Raw genomic sequence first — 14,967 nt, forward strand, 5'->3', positions numbered from 1 at the left:
CCGGAAAGCAGCTATTCGAGATACGGTGCCTTCAATCTCGGCCATAGAAGAGAGATTTCGGGATGTTTCACGAGAGTAACGAATGGGAGGAAGCCGATAAACGAAACGTCGTCGCAGGCGACATAGTAAAAATTTAAAGCACGCTGACGATAGAAACGCGTAAAGCTTATTAGAGCTATAGGATAAAATCTTGGCTTATAAAAGTTTATAAAATACGTGTAATTTCAATTTTTTGTAACATACGCTCTAACAAATAATTATGAGAAAGTATTTTGAAGTAATATTTCTTGGCTTTCTCAGAAAGAAAGCCTGATTTACGTTCAGTGCGATCTTCGAAATATTGCGGGACAATAGATTTATTGGACGTTGCTGCAAATGCTGTAACGAATAGACATCGAAAAACGCAGCTTTCTAATTTGATTTGCCATTCAATTAACAGTTCAAATTAGCGTCTCACAAAAGTTGGAGATTTATCTGTTCCTAGCCGCCGTGATTCCGCGACGTACGAGCGAGATGTTTTTGCGGCACGAAAATTGGCACCACTCGCCTCGTCTTGCGGCGGATTACGACCGTGATTCGATGGGCAAAAAGCGAGATAATTGGATTCTGTTCGACGTAGTGGAGGATCGTCTATCGCACGTTTCGTGTGGGGGGAAAGGGTGCGAAAACTCGGAATTGTAGCGAAGGATCGAACCGGGATTGTGCGGCGAATCTCGTTTCAGGTAACGCTTTCGTGATTTATGCTGTTAAACGCAGTGTGCCGTTCTCTCGGCCATGCTCTATAGCATTCATTATGCACCGACCGACCGACAGAGGAGCAAATAAAGTCTTTGACCTTAAACTCGAGATCGAGCCAATGTTCGAGTCAATGCTCGAGTCAATGCGTGATGTAACGCTGATCGTTAACCTGCGCGGTTCCAATATCCATCCGTTGCGTTCGTTTGATGTTTGCTATACGCGCTCGACCAGGCGAGACCGGATTGCAAGTCTCCTATTATGATTCAATCGACAAGACCGTTCCGTGTAGGGAGTGTTCGAGATCGACCGTTCTGTTTCTAATGACTCACCTTACACAATTTTCGATCGGCGTCAATAAACAGTACACTTTGTGCGATTTTAGTTACAAATATTTTTCTACGCTATTTCGCTAAAAGATATTTTTCGAAATGAATTAAATCGAGGAGTTTTAAACTTGAATAAAGTCAAAACTTGAAAATGTGTCTTAACTTATATCGGATGTTAAATTTATTTAATGGACAATTCTTCGTAAGAATGGAATTTTTACGAATTTATCTCCTCTATAATATATCACATTTTAAAATCGTGAAGTGACATTTTTGTACGAACTTTCTATATTTACGCATTCTCGCGTATTTACCGTACTTGAAAAACATCTCACGGAAGCTGCAGCGCACTTTCGTAAAAGAATCGCGTCGCTTTGACGTGACACGTGATATTTGATTATCGGAAGACATCTACTTTATAAGCGAGCGTTCTCAGCGTTCCATAAAACTGAAACTTTCGGGCTCCGACATTTCGTATGCAACGACCTCAATAGTCGGGAGGCATCAATTCCGGGCAGATTGTAGAATCCCGAAAACCCTCGGAAAGTTCGTGATTCGACGGAATATCGGTGGTGAATCTCGACGAATCCGAAGAAATTTCCGCCGATCTCTCTCTTTCTCACCGCATGGATCACGCGGGCAGCGAATTTCCGGATATCCGACCTCGTATTCGTCGGTGACGGTTTGAAACGATAATGAGGACGACGTTCGAGCTATATACATTCCAAGGAAGGTTTGTTACGTGCGTGGTGTTGGATCGACGCCAGATCGTTTCCGGGACTCGCCGACCACGAATGTCCCGCGCATTGTTTGGCAAATATTAGACAAAGGACGAAGGGATTTCTCCGACATCCGTTGACGCTTGCCAATCTGATTTTCGTCGGGCATAGGAGCATAATGAACCACCACCCGGGCCGGTAAACTCGACGGAGGTGTTATGAAGGACTCCATATAACGCTTTGGGGCAATCCTCCGTATAGTTCTCCAGCATTCAAAGCAATGTATGATTATACATAGTTGAGAAACTACATCTGTGTAAGGTTTCCATAAAACTTAATAATATAAACTGATTGTTACATTATTATATGTTTTGACAAGGAGATTAAAGTGAAGACGAAAGACTTAATGTATCTGCTTATTTGCAAAAATTACGGAGAGGAGTTAATAGTCCAGCAGCCACCGCCTGTTTTTTTCAGTGATTAATAACAGGCTAAATCTTCGTGAGTAGGTTCGGTTCGACAACACTTTTTTCATTAATAACAGTTACCGTGGAATCGACAACTTCCAAGCGTAGGACTGGGAAAACGTACCACCAAATTTGTAGGACTATGTGGCCATTTAATTATACAAATATTTACTAAGCTGCATACAAAAAATCAGCTGATTATTAATAATTTTTATGATCTCGTTATTTGGACATATTCGGAGCGGAGGACGCTCCAGTCAAACCATCCATTTTGTAGGACAATTGTTTTTTTCCGAGTTTATTATCCAATTATCTTAACATTTCAATAAAAAACTTACTGTTATAGTCAGACAATTTCGGCACCCCACCAAATTGACATGTTTTACACCTGTGCTGTGCACTTCATTAGCTACCTCTATCGAGAATTTTCACAAGGAAGAACTTGGGAGTCTTGTCGAATCGAACCTACTCACGAAGATTTAGCCTGTTATTAATCACTGAAAAAAACAGGCGGTGGCTGCTGGACTATAAAGAAAGTAATATCGCTCGTATGTATTTCTAAAATTTTCTACAAGTTGCGCACATCTTATACGTACTTATTGTAATAAATTTTAGGGATTTATCATAAATAAACTGACTCCTCATTCTCTAAAAAAAATATTGATTGTTAAATTTAAATTTAAAATACTGGCATATTTAAAGCGGAGTTGTATACTGACGAAGAACGCCACTGACATTTTACTCGCCATTTAATTTAAAGCTATTTACTTAAGCGAGACATTAAAACTCGACGTCTCACCACGAAGATATTTAACGTCAAGGATCACAGAACCGCGACGTCTTTCCTCGAAACCTCTGCTAAAGACACTAAATTTATCCGAGTTCTCTGTCATTACCCATTTAACAGCGGGACAACAACCCGTACGGCAAGCTAACTATTAACGAGTAAATCGCGACAGGCGGGATTCGGCAAGATCCTCTCTTCCGTAGTTCGTGTATTTTCCTAAATCTCCGCCCGGCTCTACGAGCGTGTATATGCGTGTACTCGTACTTTACGATCCCCCATGGCGCGACAGACGTGAATACACGACCGTATCCCGGCGAGATTACTGGGACGCTCCGCGAGACGTTTGCGGGGCAATTTGTGACGCAATGATTGCGAGAGTCTCCGTGGCCGCAAACGAGACGACACCAGCATCGTCGCGTCGACGAATACACGCTGTGTGTTCCGAAGAGGTACTTAGTCAGAGCAGAGTCGCTCTTCCAGACGGGCGTCGCGTCAACCCCTAGGTCGATCCTTGAGTCATAAACGCGAAGATGCGACGCACGCTTCCCAGAAAACGTTAAGTAAAATAAATAGGAAGCATTATTATAATTATTAATTTACAGAAAGTTATGATTATATAATTATTACAATTGCATTTATCACAATTCAAAGAAATGTGGTAGTTCATAAACCTTTCTCTTCAGAATGTCTCTTGTCGTTGATACGCAGAAATCTCTTCTGTCCTTCATCTGCGAAGGAAATGATGAGCGAAGGACAGGCCGCACGAGTCGCGCGACGTTCTCGAATATACCTGTGCGAGCGTCAGGCGCAATTACCGTTACGAGCGTAGACGAAAGACGCGACCGCCGCCGCGCCGTGGCTGCCGGTAAGGCTGCGGTTTTCCGTTCGGGACAGTTTTGTCGCGCGCGTTTCGCGGTTTTTGCGGCGAGCCGCGCGCTGGTTTAGTCGACAAGGGAAACGGACGGGAGCGCTAACGATGGTTAACGAGCCCGAATGAAACGATGAACGGCGACGCGGTATGCGCGCGACACAATATGTGCGTGCGACACTCTTCTCCTCCTCCTCTCGTCACCTCGGACCTCGCGCTAAATACATCTGTCAACAAACGCAGTTTACGTACAATCACACGCATACCGCAATTTCATCCAATACCACGACTACCAAACTGCGGGACACTTCGCGTAATCGAATGATGCACGATGTACACATATCGTCTCTCGTTAAAAGGAAATTAGAATCTGCCGGTAATTTGTCTTTTATAAACTGTATCCATCAAATGGTGAAAAAAAAAAAAATAATATAGGCCATATAGGGTTCTGTATTTTGATTGGTTCACGAATCGATGTTATTTATAGACAGAGCCCGATGGAGAAAATATCGTAAAAACATATTTCGCATGCCGGGTGCGAATCACAGGATACTTCGAAAAACCTGACTTGAATGCGAAATAAAAATTTCGAAATTCTGTGGGAAAAGATATTTGAAATATATGAAACATTCAATATTGTCGCGGAATCCGCAATTTCGTCTGTGTTATGTCTTCCTTTCGTCGACGTTATGTGCCAGGCTGCGTTCTACGTATTCTGCAATGAAGAATTACTTCGTGTCGCTGGTTTCTTTCGCGTCACGGTGAAGATGAATTTTTTTCGCTGACGACGGCGAGTTCGTTTCGCTGAACGAAACGCAAGACGCGAAACAGCAGTGAGCATTCTCCATAAAGCGACGTTAAGGAAGTCGACGATAGACATGGAGAAGAAACATTGTGGAGAAAGTAAAAAACCGAGAGAGAAAGAGAAAGAGAGAGAGGGAGGAGTGTGAACATGAAAAGCAGCAACACCTCGTTATTGCACGAGAACGTAAAAGCGAAATACCGTCGAAGGAAAAAGGAGTCGTTGGACGAAGAAGAAGAAAAAAAGAAAGAGAAGAAAGGAATTGCGAACACGTGCAAAACGGAGCTCGCGCCTCTTGGTTATTATTTTACGTGAACGTGCGCGCGCGCGCGCACATCTAACGATTGCACTTGGTTATACGGTCGGAAATCGCACCGTCGAGAGAATTCCGTCCACCGGAATTCTATGCTCGCGGAATGAGTCAATACAACGAGTTCGGTCTAGCTCGCTTTTCTAACGCCGCTAACACGAAGAGAAAACGGATTCGATAAAATTACTTAAATTGTCTCGCCGTTTCGAGTTCGATTTGTCGTTCCGAGAGCAACAATCGCTTTCTCGACGCTTAACTTTATTTATTTCGAAGAAAAGAACGATCTGCGCAAAACTGACGTTTATGGACCCCTCACGTCTGCTAAATTATGTAAGTCTGGTAGTGCAGTTCTAACCGAAATTATGTTAATTTTATGTCATTTTTTAAAACCTTTTGTTTAACGTTTGAAAGTCAGGAAGCGCACCTTTAGAAAGTAAGCGCAATATTCTAATTCGATAGAAGAAGCAATGTTCCACACGTCGAATATTTTGCTCGAACGGTAGAACATTCGGTTAATGGAAATGATGAAGATTCTATTATACTACATTACCGAAGATATCGAATTAGTAAGCATTTAATACCCGTAATGCTCAATATAATCGGGTATTCGGAGGCGAGGTACTCCAACATCGTCAATGCTATTGCGAGATCTGCGCGATGCCTCGCGAGGTAAGGGACCGAGGCGAGGGGAAGACTGAAGAGAGGAACGAGACGAGAATCGGTAGAATTCGATCTCGCGAAATGGCTAAAGTGGCTAATTGGAATCCCGGTGTCGAGAGTGTTAGAGCTTCGCTCGCTCGCTCGCCCTGCTCGTAGTACTAACGCGATAAATTCCACGAGAGAGCGCGACTCGCTTCTCCTCGATTCTCGTCTCGGTTATTTCGACCGGTCCCTCCCCGCCCTGCACCCTTCGCTCTTTGCTCTTGGCGCACGATTCGAAACGTGCCCTCTCACCCTGCCCGCCTCCTGCCCTGCCAATCCCTCATTTTTCCCCCCCCCCCTAATACTACGTCGATCTTTTTTCCCGTCGCCCTCTCCCGCTAAATTCAATTTCGCTGGTTGGATCGATAAGTAATGAACAGTATGACGAGGCATCTGATAGAGGCGGAGTTACTTCCGGTTAATGTCTCCCGTCGGAGCAATGCACCGAGGGGGCTTCGTTACTTTGAACCATGTAGGCTTCCGCCTATCGATTGATACCAACCTTTTTTCTTTAAAACGGCTATGTACAATATAATTTTATCATACATTTTCTGTTTTTTAGTTTTTTAATGTAGGATCATCTTTTTGTGTCAATATTTGTATACTTTAGTACTTTACCAGTGCTCGTGATATATTAGGTACTTGATTATTTTGATTTAAAAAAAAATGATAGATTGGATAGTTTGAAACATGAATCTCGCTTCGTCCGGCGGAAATAAAATTGTGACTTTTCGCGGATTTTCGAAACGTTGCCTCGAATGCTAAATTCGATTTGTGACGGTGGTCGTCGTGTTTGTCGCGAATCGCGAGTTGTGGCCTTTCGTATTTCGATTGAACCCATCGATCGTCAGTTGTGACACTCAGTGTGATGGAACAGTAACAAATGCGCGACAGTTGCTAAAACTAAAGTTACCATCGACCTATGTAACATCTGGTCTCCCCAGGCTGAACTTTTAGAGAAATACTATTCGCATTTCAATGCCTCGATATTTTTTGTCTATTTAGAGTTCAACGAACACGTTTACAATACTAACTCTTACATAAAAATATATACTTTAAAATTTTAAGGTTATAATTAGTGACGGTAAATAATGCGTGGTTCAGTTCTGATGCTACATTATTTTTGAATGACGGATTTTTCGAGCGGTCTGGAAACAATTTCCGTTCAGCGTCAGTACCAAATGAGAACGTTGTTTATCGGAATTTTTTGTTCTTTAATTTTATGAATAATGACTTTACTTCGATACTTTTGTTAATAAAAAATTGATTCAAAAAACGGACTGGGGGCACCCGGTATATCCTCGTGTATTTACGTCACATCGGGTTACATCGGTCACTCAAGGATGTTACGGAGACCGTCATTAGATTAATTAAACTCTCTCGACGGCGAGATGTCTCGCGTCGGGTCGGATCGTACAGAGGTACGACGATCGTTACATCGGAAACAGGAGTAGCGTCCTGTTGGTCGGACCGGCGATATAACGAGGTTAATTAGTCCGGCGAGCGGAGGGAGGAAGCTCACCCCCGAAATCCTTCTATTAACGTCGTCAGCTGCGAGCGCCATTACTGTCGTATGGCCGTCGCATAACCCGGAGCCCTATCGCGTCTCTCGCAGTAACCGAGAGTGGTATCGCTAATTTGTCGATTAATTTACGTATTGTCGAAAGACCTGACTGAACGGCCGGCAATAAGGAAATCAACATTCGTCCGGCAATATGCAGGGTATAAACAATCGGGAAGTGCTGAAATTAAATAGCTGTTATTTTCTAATGAGTAGCCAAAAGTGAATTAAACATTGCAGAAGAAATTATTTTTATTAGCACACACTTAGTGCAAAAGTATTTTTATAAACGTGTAAAAATAAATATTTTAAAAAGATGCTAACAATTCGGTTGATTGACATCACTTACTTATTCTTTTTTTAATACGACAAGAAATAAGTGAAAATCAATAAACAGATAAATATTCTAGATATTAATACAAAAGCGATATCGATATTAAAATACGACAATTTTTTTTCCTAATGGAAAATATTCCACCGTATATTATATATGATTAATACAATACAAATGAGAAATGGTCTCGGGAGCCGAGAATGAGAGTTGTATTTGTTGTATCACAGGTGACTATTAAAGCGTCGTTGATCACCCGTGGTGAGGCATATCCTGTCCTAAGATTAAACGACCCTGTGGAAGCCGTGCGTCCAACGAGGGATCTCGAGGGTGAGTTTCACAATTGTGGTTATGAAATTTTGCGTTCTGTATTCCCACAACAATTCCGCGCGATAATTTCGCGATGTCACGCGTTTGTAATGCTATCAAATATCGTCCGTGTGCGCGCGTCATTTTTTAATTGCACTCTTTTTATTTGAAAATATTTCATGTGAAACGCGCGGCCAGAGAATCGCCGCTGGTTTGCCGGAAAAAATGACATCGTCAGAGCGTTACGGCGCCGCGGCGCGGCGTTTTTTTCCGCCGCGACAAAAAAGGGCGTAAAAAAAGCGCACATACTCACACGAATTCGTGCATGGCTTGTCTTTTTTTTCCCTTCTTGCCGAACTACGCTTTTTCCCTTCGTCTCGTCGTCGGTGAGAAATTTTAAAACATTCCACTTAAGGGTGAAATCGGTCGGTTACAGCGGGGAAAATTCCCTTTTTACTCTTCTCATTTCGCAAACCTGCGGGAATTGTTCTGTATAGCGCACCACCGAAGCGGGAATTAGAAATCGATTTTTTCGCCCGTAATTAAAATCCTATGAAATTTCGTCCGTCGATAGTTCGCATTCCCAACGGTGAGATTATGTCGAAAAAAGAAAAGCAGAACGAAGCGAACTAGCTTCTCGATTAACGATGACAAGACAAAACAAGTACAAATTCGATCGGACAAATTATGCAGTTAATACAGCTCCATACTGTACTTTTGTTACGTACTTATACACTAAGAAAAAAATGTTCTGGATTTTAGTAAATATTAGCTTGCATACAACTGTGACTCCATTTATTAAAACAAAGAAAATTTTCCTTTTTATTAGTATATTTTTTTCCTAGTGAATACAAATATACTAATAAAAAGGAAAATTTTCTTTATTTGAGTAAATAGAGTCACAGTTGTATGCAAACTAATTTTTACTAAAATCCAGAACATTTTTTTCTCGCAGTGTACGCAACAGTAACTTAAATAAAATACAAAAGGTTTTTTTTTTAATATATCTTGAATCATCCATATTTTTTATTTTATTTCTTTAATTACGATGTAACGTTTGAATATTAATCATAGATAGCCGACAGCATGTTACGGAACAGTTTCGAAATATTTCTGTGTAATATCCAACGGTAATAATTATCGCTGCAGGTGCATCAAGAGATAGAATTTACTGTTAGGTATACATGTAATTTGATCGAGGTGTGCGATATTTATATTTAAGCTGGTTGCGAGGGAGATGGTTGCGTTTCGTTCATCCGAGTAAATACCTTTTCTTTCTGTGCGTAAGTCCGATGTAATTTTCATCGTCTTCGCAAAGTGGATAAAGCTCCGTTCCGGCCGGTTTAGCGCGCGAATTAAATGCACCATACAGTAATCGTCGGCATGCCGACATTTTGACATTGCTATCGCGTTAATTACCTTGCCTATGCGGATATATATAAATGTGTGCTCGAAATCACCTTATTAGCGCGCGTGTAATGTCGCAGACACTGATTTTACTATTATTAAGCGCTTCATCAGGAATTATCCCGGTAACGATAGCGTGGAACAATTTCCACGTTTCGCAGAATAACCTTTGTCGCTTGATTCATTTCTGTCAGCATTGGTCTACAAAATTTTTTTAACGCTGCTACAGTGATATTTACACAGGCTTTTGCTAAATTTATAATTTTTATTTTTTACGAAATGAACAAAGTCGTATCTCAAAATCCGCAAATAGAATAATAAGACAAACGCGATTGTCTTTTCATTCAATAAATATAAATAAAAATCCGAGTTTTTTAAATTTGAAATAATAAGATAAAAATAATGAATTTTTAAAAAGAGAATTATAATCAAAAAATATTCTGGGTTTAAATTTTATCAATGTCAAATTCAGCCTGCGAAATTAAGTGTAAATCGCTCCGTGTTTTTGCAAATTGATTTTTAAATGAATTTTGCTTGACGAATTGGATTTTGAACGTCTTTATGAGTATATAAGTGTTTAACACGCGCGGGCACGTCGCACTCCATTGATGTCAAGACTCAATTATTTTACAGAATCATTAAGAGTATATTGATGTTAAACTGCTCGTTATCGCGTAATCGCTTTTTAATCTCGTTCGATCTACGTCGATTATAAGAACAAGAAGATTCCACGAGGACATCTTTACACAAGAGAAAATTTGTCTTCGTTAAAAGGGAATTAAGGGATTACTAATTTGATTATTAGTACTCCAAACTTCGTCTTAGTTCACGATGTTATAAGCTACAAACGCTTAATTAATTTATAAAGCTTGAAATTGCACTTAATAACAATTTACTTGGAAACTTCAAAATTGTAGAGTATAATATCATGCGAGAAAAAGAGTTTCTAGCTTTTCCGACGGTTTCAAAATTTTAGAATAACTCAAAAAATTGCAAATATTTCGCACGAGGATTTAAAATGCAAAAGAAACATATCGCTTTAACGCGATACATAACATTCGATTATCGGAAAACGTTGACTTTATCGGAGCACTACACGAAACTGAAACTTTTGGTACGCAATATTCCATGGCACGTGCAACAACCCGCTGGAATTTTTTGGGGAGAATTTTTCGGCGAAAAAGAGAAGAACGGCGGATTTCTTTTTTCAGGACCGTGTCTTTTTAACACCATTGACGTGCGACATTGCGACGCAATTGAATTTTCTTATCTCTCGACGCCCTTAGCAAATACCGGGCGCTATTTTGGCACATGGGGAACAGTCTTCTGGAAGCGAGAGGTTTCGGAGAAAGGAAAAGGAGAAAGAACAGCACCGAGATAGGTTTAAGCGAAATTGGTTTTGGTCCGGACGTCTTCGAATGTTGCCGAGGGGTAGAGACGTCTTTAGCTGGGTAACGAGATTGCCGCGACGTGTTTCAGGCACACACGATACGTACTGTTACGTCCCCTTTGAGCGAGACTTGTTGGACGCGCGCGAGTTGCGCGGATGTAATACTTGTACGCGACCAGAGACATATCATCGTGTATTCACATGTGTGCGTCCAACGACGCATACCAGACAAATAGAACACGACGTATGAAGAAACACATACGCTGCTTTTGGTAATTTAACTTGAGAAACCCGACGGACCAAGCGCTTTAGGCCAAGCCTAAAAAATTATATACACTAGTTTCATACTTCTCTAGGAACAGTCAGAAAATTATCCCTTTAAATTTTAAATAATCCAAATTCGAATGGATTCGAATGTCGAAGAGTTAAACTGCCATGTTATATTTACATGTGTTATATTTACATAATACATGTGTAAACTGTTATATTTACATGTGAACGCACGTTTATCGAATATTAAAATTATGAGTTAAGAAAAGCTTATATAAAATTATATGTTTACTAATTAGATCGGAAGCAGAGCGATCGCCAGATTGTTTTAGGTGCATTGGGTGCATTAATTTAATAGTAATAATTGTATAATTTCTTCCTTCATTAATTGATTAAAGCAATGGAATTCTTCGAAAAGCGCAATGTTTTACGTTAATTTGAAATGCTCGGATATCTGAGGGTTAAATAACGGGATGTCCAGAGGGATTAACCAGAAGCGAAGCTGAATCTAATTTGCACGGTGGCGTTCGGTGGTGTTCCTTTTTGGACGCGCGCGCGTCTCTATTGTACGCCGGGTCGTGTCCGGATTGCAATCCACGAAGCACTTCTTATCAAAGTGGAAGGACGCGACACTCACACGTGCCGCGTTGTAATTATCTCGACATACGATCGATGCAAATACAAATGCAAACACACACATACGCGCTATACGTTACTCTTACATAGCCGCAGCAAATTACATCGCGCGGGCGCTCGCGGCACTCGCGGAATTCAGAGGAATGCCCTCGTCTGTGCCAGCAGCGATAGAGCGAATAAAGTGTCGGACGTAATAACGTTTTGCGGGGTACGGCGTGTCTGCCTATTGCCCCTCTGCCGCCCGTGCAATTCGCTGCAAAAAGTCGGCAAGCGGAACCATGAGCCGGGATATCTGCAACGCGAGAATTCGACGAACGAGAGTGACTTGCACGGCCTATAAAGGACATCGTGGAAAAATACGTAACATAACGTTTATACACACATTTGTCTTTTTCGAGACACCCATTCTTTGAAATTTCAAAATTAATTTGAAGAGTTTAATCCAAATTACTATTTTAATCATTATTTTCGAAAGTAGAAAATACGTCGACTCTTTGAATATTGTTACTCATATGTGTATGTGTGTGTGTGTGTGTGTGTGTGTGTGTGTATCCAATACGATGTGCGCTCCAGGGGATTTAATCTGCAATCTTTTGAATGGAAATGGTCGCGTGATATTTTTCGATTAGATATTGGCACGGATTTGCACCTCACTCACACATTAACGGCTATTAATAGCGTATTCCATGTCACAAATTAATTTTCGTCGATACTCGAAAAGCGAACTCGTGGATAATATCTCGGTAATTTAATCATTTTAATACAGGAAAATCGTAATTCATTCGTAATTTAGATGAGTGCATCTCATCATCGTGTCATTCAGTTGATCGTAAAAATTGTAAATTATTTTAATAAGCGAAATGCAATTCAATCGAGTTGCATTATCTGCATACGGCGCTTTTTCGTAAAAGCGGAAATATCTAATTTCCTTGGAGAAAGGGAAAGGTCGATCTAAAATGTCGCGCGCACACTTTTTCCTCCCAGGATACGACATGATTTCTAATCCATCGATGGACCGACTGGTGCGAGATGAATTATATACGACACAATGTGCTGCTCTCGAGGAAAGGCATACACGCGAAACGCAGGCGACGTTAACGCGGCCAATATCGCGGCGCGCTGCGCAACAAAGCGAGATGAGCGTGTCGATATTTCGAAGCGGCGCGCGGCGTCCCGGTATGTCGATACACCGATAATATATCGGTAGATTGATATCCATGCGGCCCCGAATATTCCAGCGGGGCTGGGATGGTATAGCGGGCGGGTCGTCGCACGCGGATGATATTCGTATTTTATGCACTATCGCGCGCACTCCATTTCACGCGTTTCCTGCACGGAGGTGAGTCGGTGCTTCTGATCGATGGGATAGAGGCGCATTCGTGTCGCACCACACACGCCTTCCATCTTCGGTTGCGGTCCAGATATGTGACAGCCGCATGACAATTTCTTTTACCCCTTGAATCCGCCGCGCGGATCCCACTTCTTTATTCTTCTCTTTGATTCGAGTTCGAACATATGTATATGTTTGGCATTATATAAAAATCTCCTGAACAAGCACTCGCGTTTGTCCACATCCCGTTGAACGTATTGATTTTACAACTGCCTAATTTTATATTTTATTGTTATTTTATTTTAAATAATATCGCTAGCTTTGACTCTTACAAATTAGTGATTTTAATTTGTTAATACCGTTCTATTGATTTTTTGTTTCTTATGTGTACGTACTGTATGTACATTATAGTAATTAATTGATATCGACAAATAGGAAATTTTAACTGTTACATTGGAAATTAGTTGATTCTTTTTTAAACGAAAATTTGAATGAATAATTTATTGCTTCTTTTAGAAGAAATTACAAAATCTGATATTAAATCTGAATAACAAAGTTCATCTTTATTTTGATTGAAGAAATTATAAATTTACTCCCAGATGTATATAGTCACGTAATTTTAGTAAATAAAAAAGTGGGAATAAATTACCTTGTTTCTTTCGGTTTATTTCTCGATTTTTTAAAATCATACGGAAAATTTTCTTGAATTTTCAAAACGCTGTTGCATTTTTATCGGAACATAAACATTTGATAAAGAACAATGGCAAGAAGACTAAATCAATTCAAATTGATTTCTCGATTAAATTAAATTTTATTCCCCAAATAATCGTTATAAACTCAAACAGTCGACGCATGATAATAGCTCGTTCATTAAAATCAATTCGGAATATGAGGAACAAAACATATCCCGTATGTATATTCATTTTACGAATATTAAATATTTTGTGGTGGCGAGACACACGATGTGGCTGGCAAATCTCGGTGCTTATTTTTTTCACGACGTACGCCGAGTGTGGGCATACGAACACAATGGTTTTGTATTTACACACAGTTACCTGCTTGCTTCGCCATTTTAATGGTGAGATTCTCGAGCGAGCAGCTCCGTCTAACGCGTTATTATCTCTCGAGACGCGACGAGTGCTATGAGAAGTCAAACAGTTATTCTCCGCGATGGTTAAAATTAATGATTATCAAACCGTGAACTTAACTAATTTTATCATTGATGTGTCATGCGCGTAAAACAATAGCTCTTTAACAATTTACTCTTCCGTTCACGTACGATTAAAATTGGGAGTTCCATATAAAGTGCCGTTGGATTATTATATTCCGACGCGATAAATGTATGTGTGTGTCTAGTTAAGTTCAATTTATTCAAGGATAGGTTTAGAAACTTGCAAACATCACTCAGGTTCTTAAGACTGGGATTGAATAGGCGATTGCAGATACTGAGGACACAATGTCGCAAGAGTACAAGTTTGGAGACAAGGTAAGAACAAGCGAGAACAAGATGGATGTAACGGTAACGCGATGTGATCGATGAGATCCATAGATGTCCGAGATATAGCGTAGCGTATAATAAAAAGGAGGACTTATTCGACTTGTAAATAATAAATGAATAGTAGACGAGTGCGCTAACAGGACACCGACTAATTCATCACGGTGGTTGACATTGAAAAAAGAAGAAGAATAAAATAGAACGAACGCGAGAGAGAGAGAGAGAGAGAGAGAGAAGAAGAAGAAGAAGAAGAGAGAAAAAGAGAATGGAACTAACGAACGTGTAACTATGCGCTGAGAGAAACAAGGCGCGATTTCCGCTTCTATTGTAATTGTCGGTCCTCCGGCACGCGTTTCTCTTTAGCCTCCGGTAAACGAGAACCGTTGGCATGTCTCGTTACACTAGTTTAGTGTTTTAATCATACAGTACCGACCGGTAATTCGCGAAAGTGCACATTAATTGAATCACTCATTTGAGAAAAATCCGACGAAACCGTTAGAAGATATCAAGAAAATTCTT

The 14,967-nt window shown here is 40.5% G+C and overlaps 1 protein-coding gene across 5 annotated transcripts in view; it reads left to right on the plus strand.

The window, feature by feature from the left end:
• Tpst (tyrosylprotein sulfotransferase) overlaps window positions 1–14,967 on the plus strand; it is a 75,546-nt gene that overhangs the window by 9,986 nt on the left and 50,593 nt on the right. For 3 of the 5 annotated variants that reach the window (XM_071787528.1, XM_071787529.1, XM_071787530.1), the window contains exon 2: window positions 7,842–7,941. The exons of the other annotated variants lie outside the window; for them this stretch is intronic. The gene's annotated coding sequence lies outside the window, so the exon portion shown is untranslated. The remainder of the gene's footprint in view (window positions 1–7,841; window positions 7,942–14,967) is intronic. 5 annotated transcript variants of the gene reach the window in all.

The sequence above is a fragment of the Temnothorax longispinosus genome, chromosome 9, assembly GCF_030848805.1.
Source record: "Temnothorax longispinosus isolate EJ_2023e chromosome 9, Tlon_JGU_v1, whole genome shotgun sequence".
Classification (NCBI taxonomy): domain Eukaryota; kingdom Metazoa; phylum Arthropoda; class Insecta; order Hymenoptera; family Formicidae; genus Temnothorax; species Temnothorax longispinosus.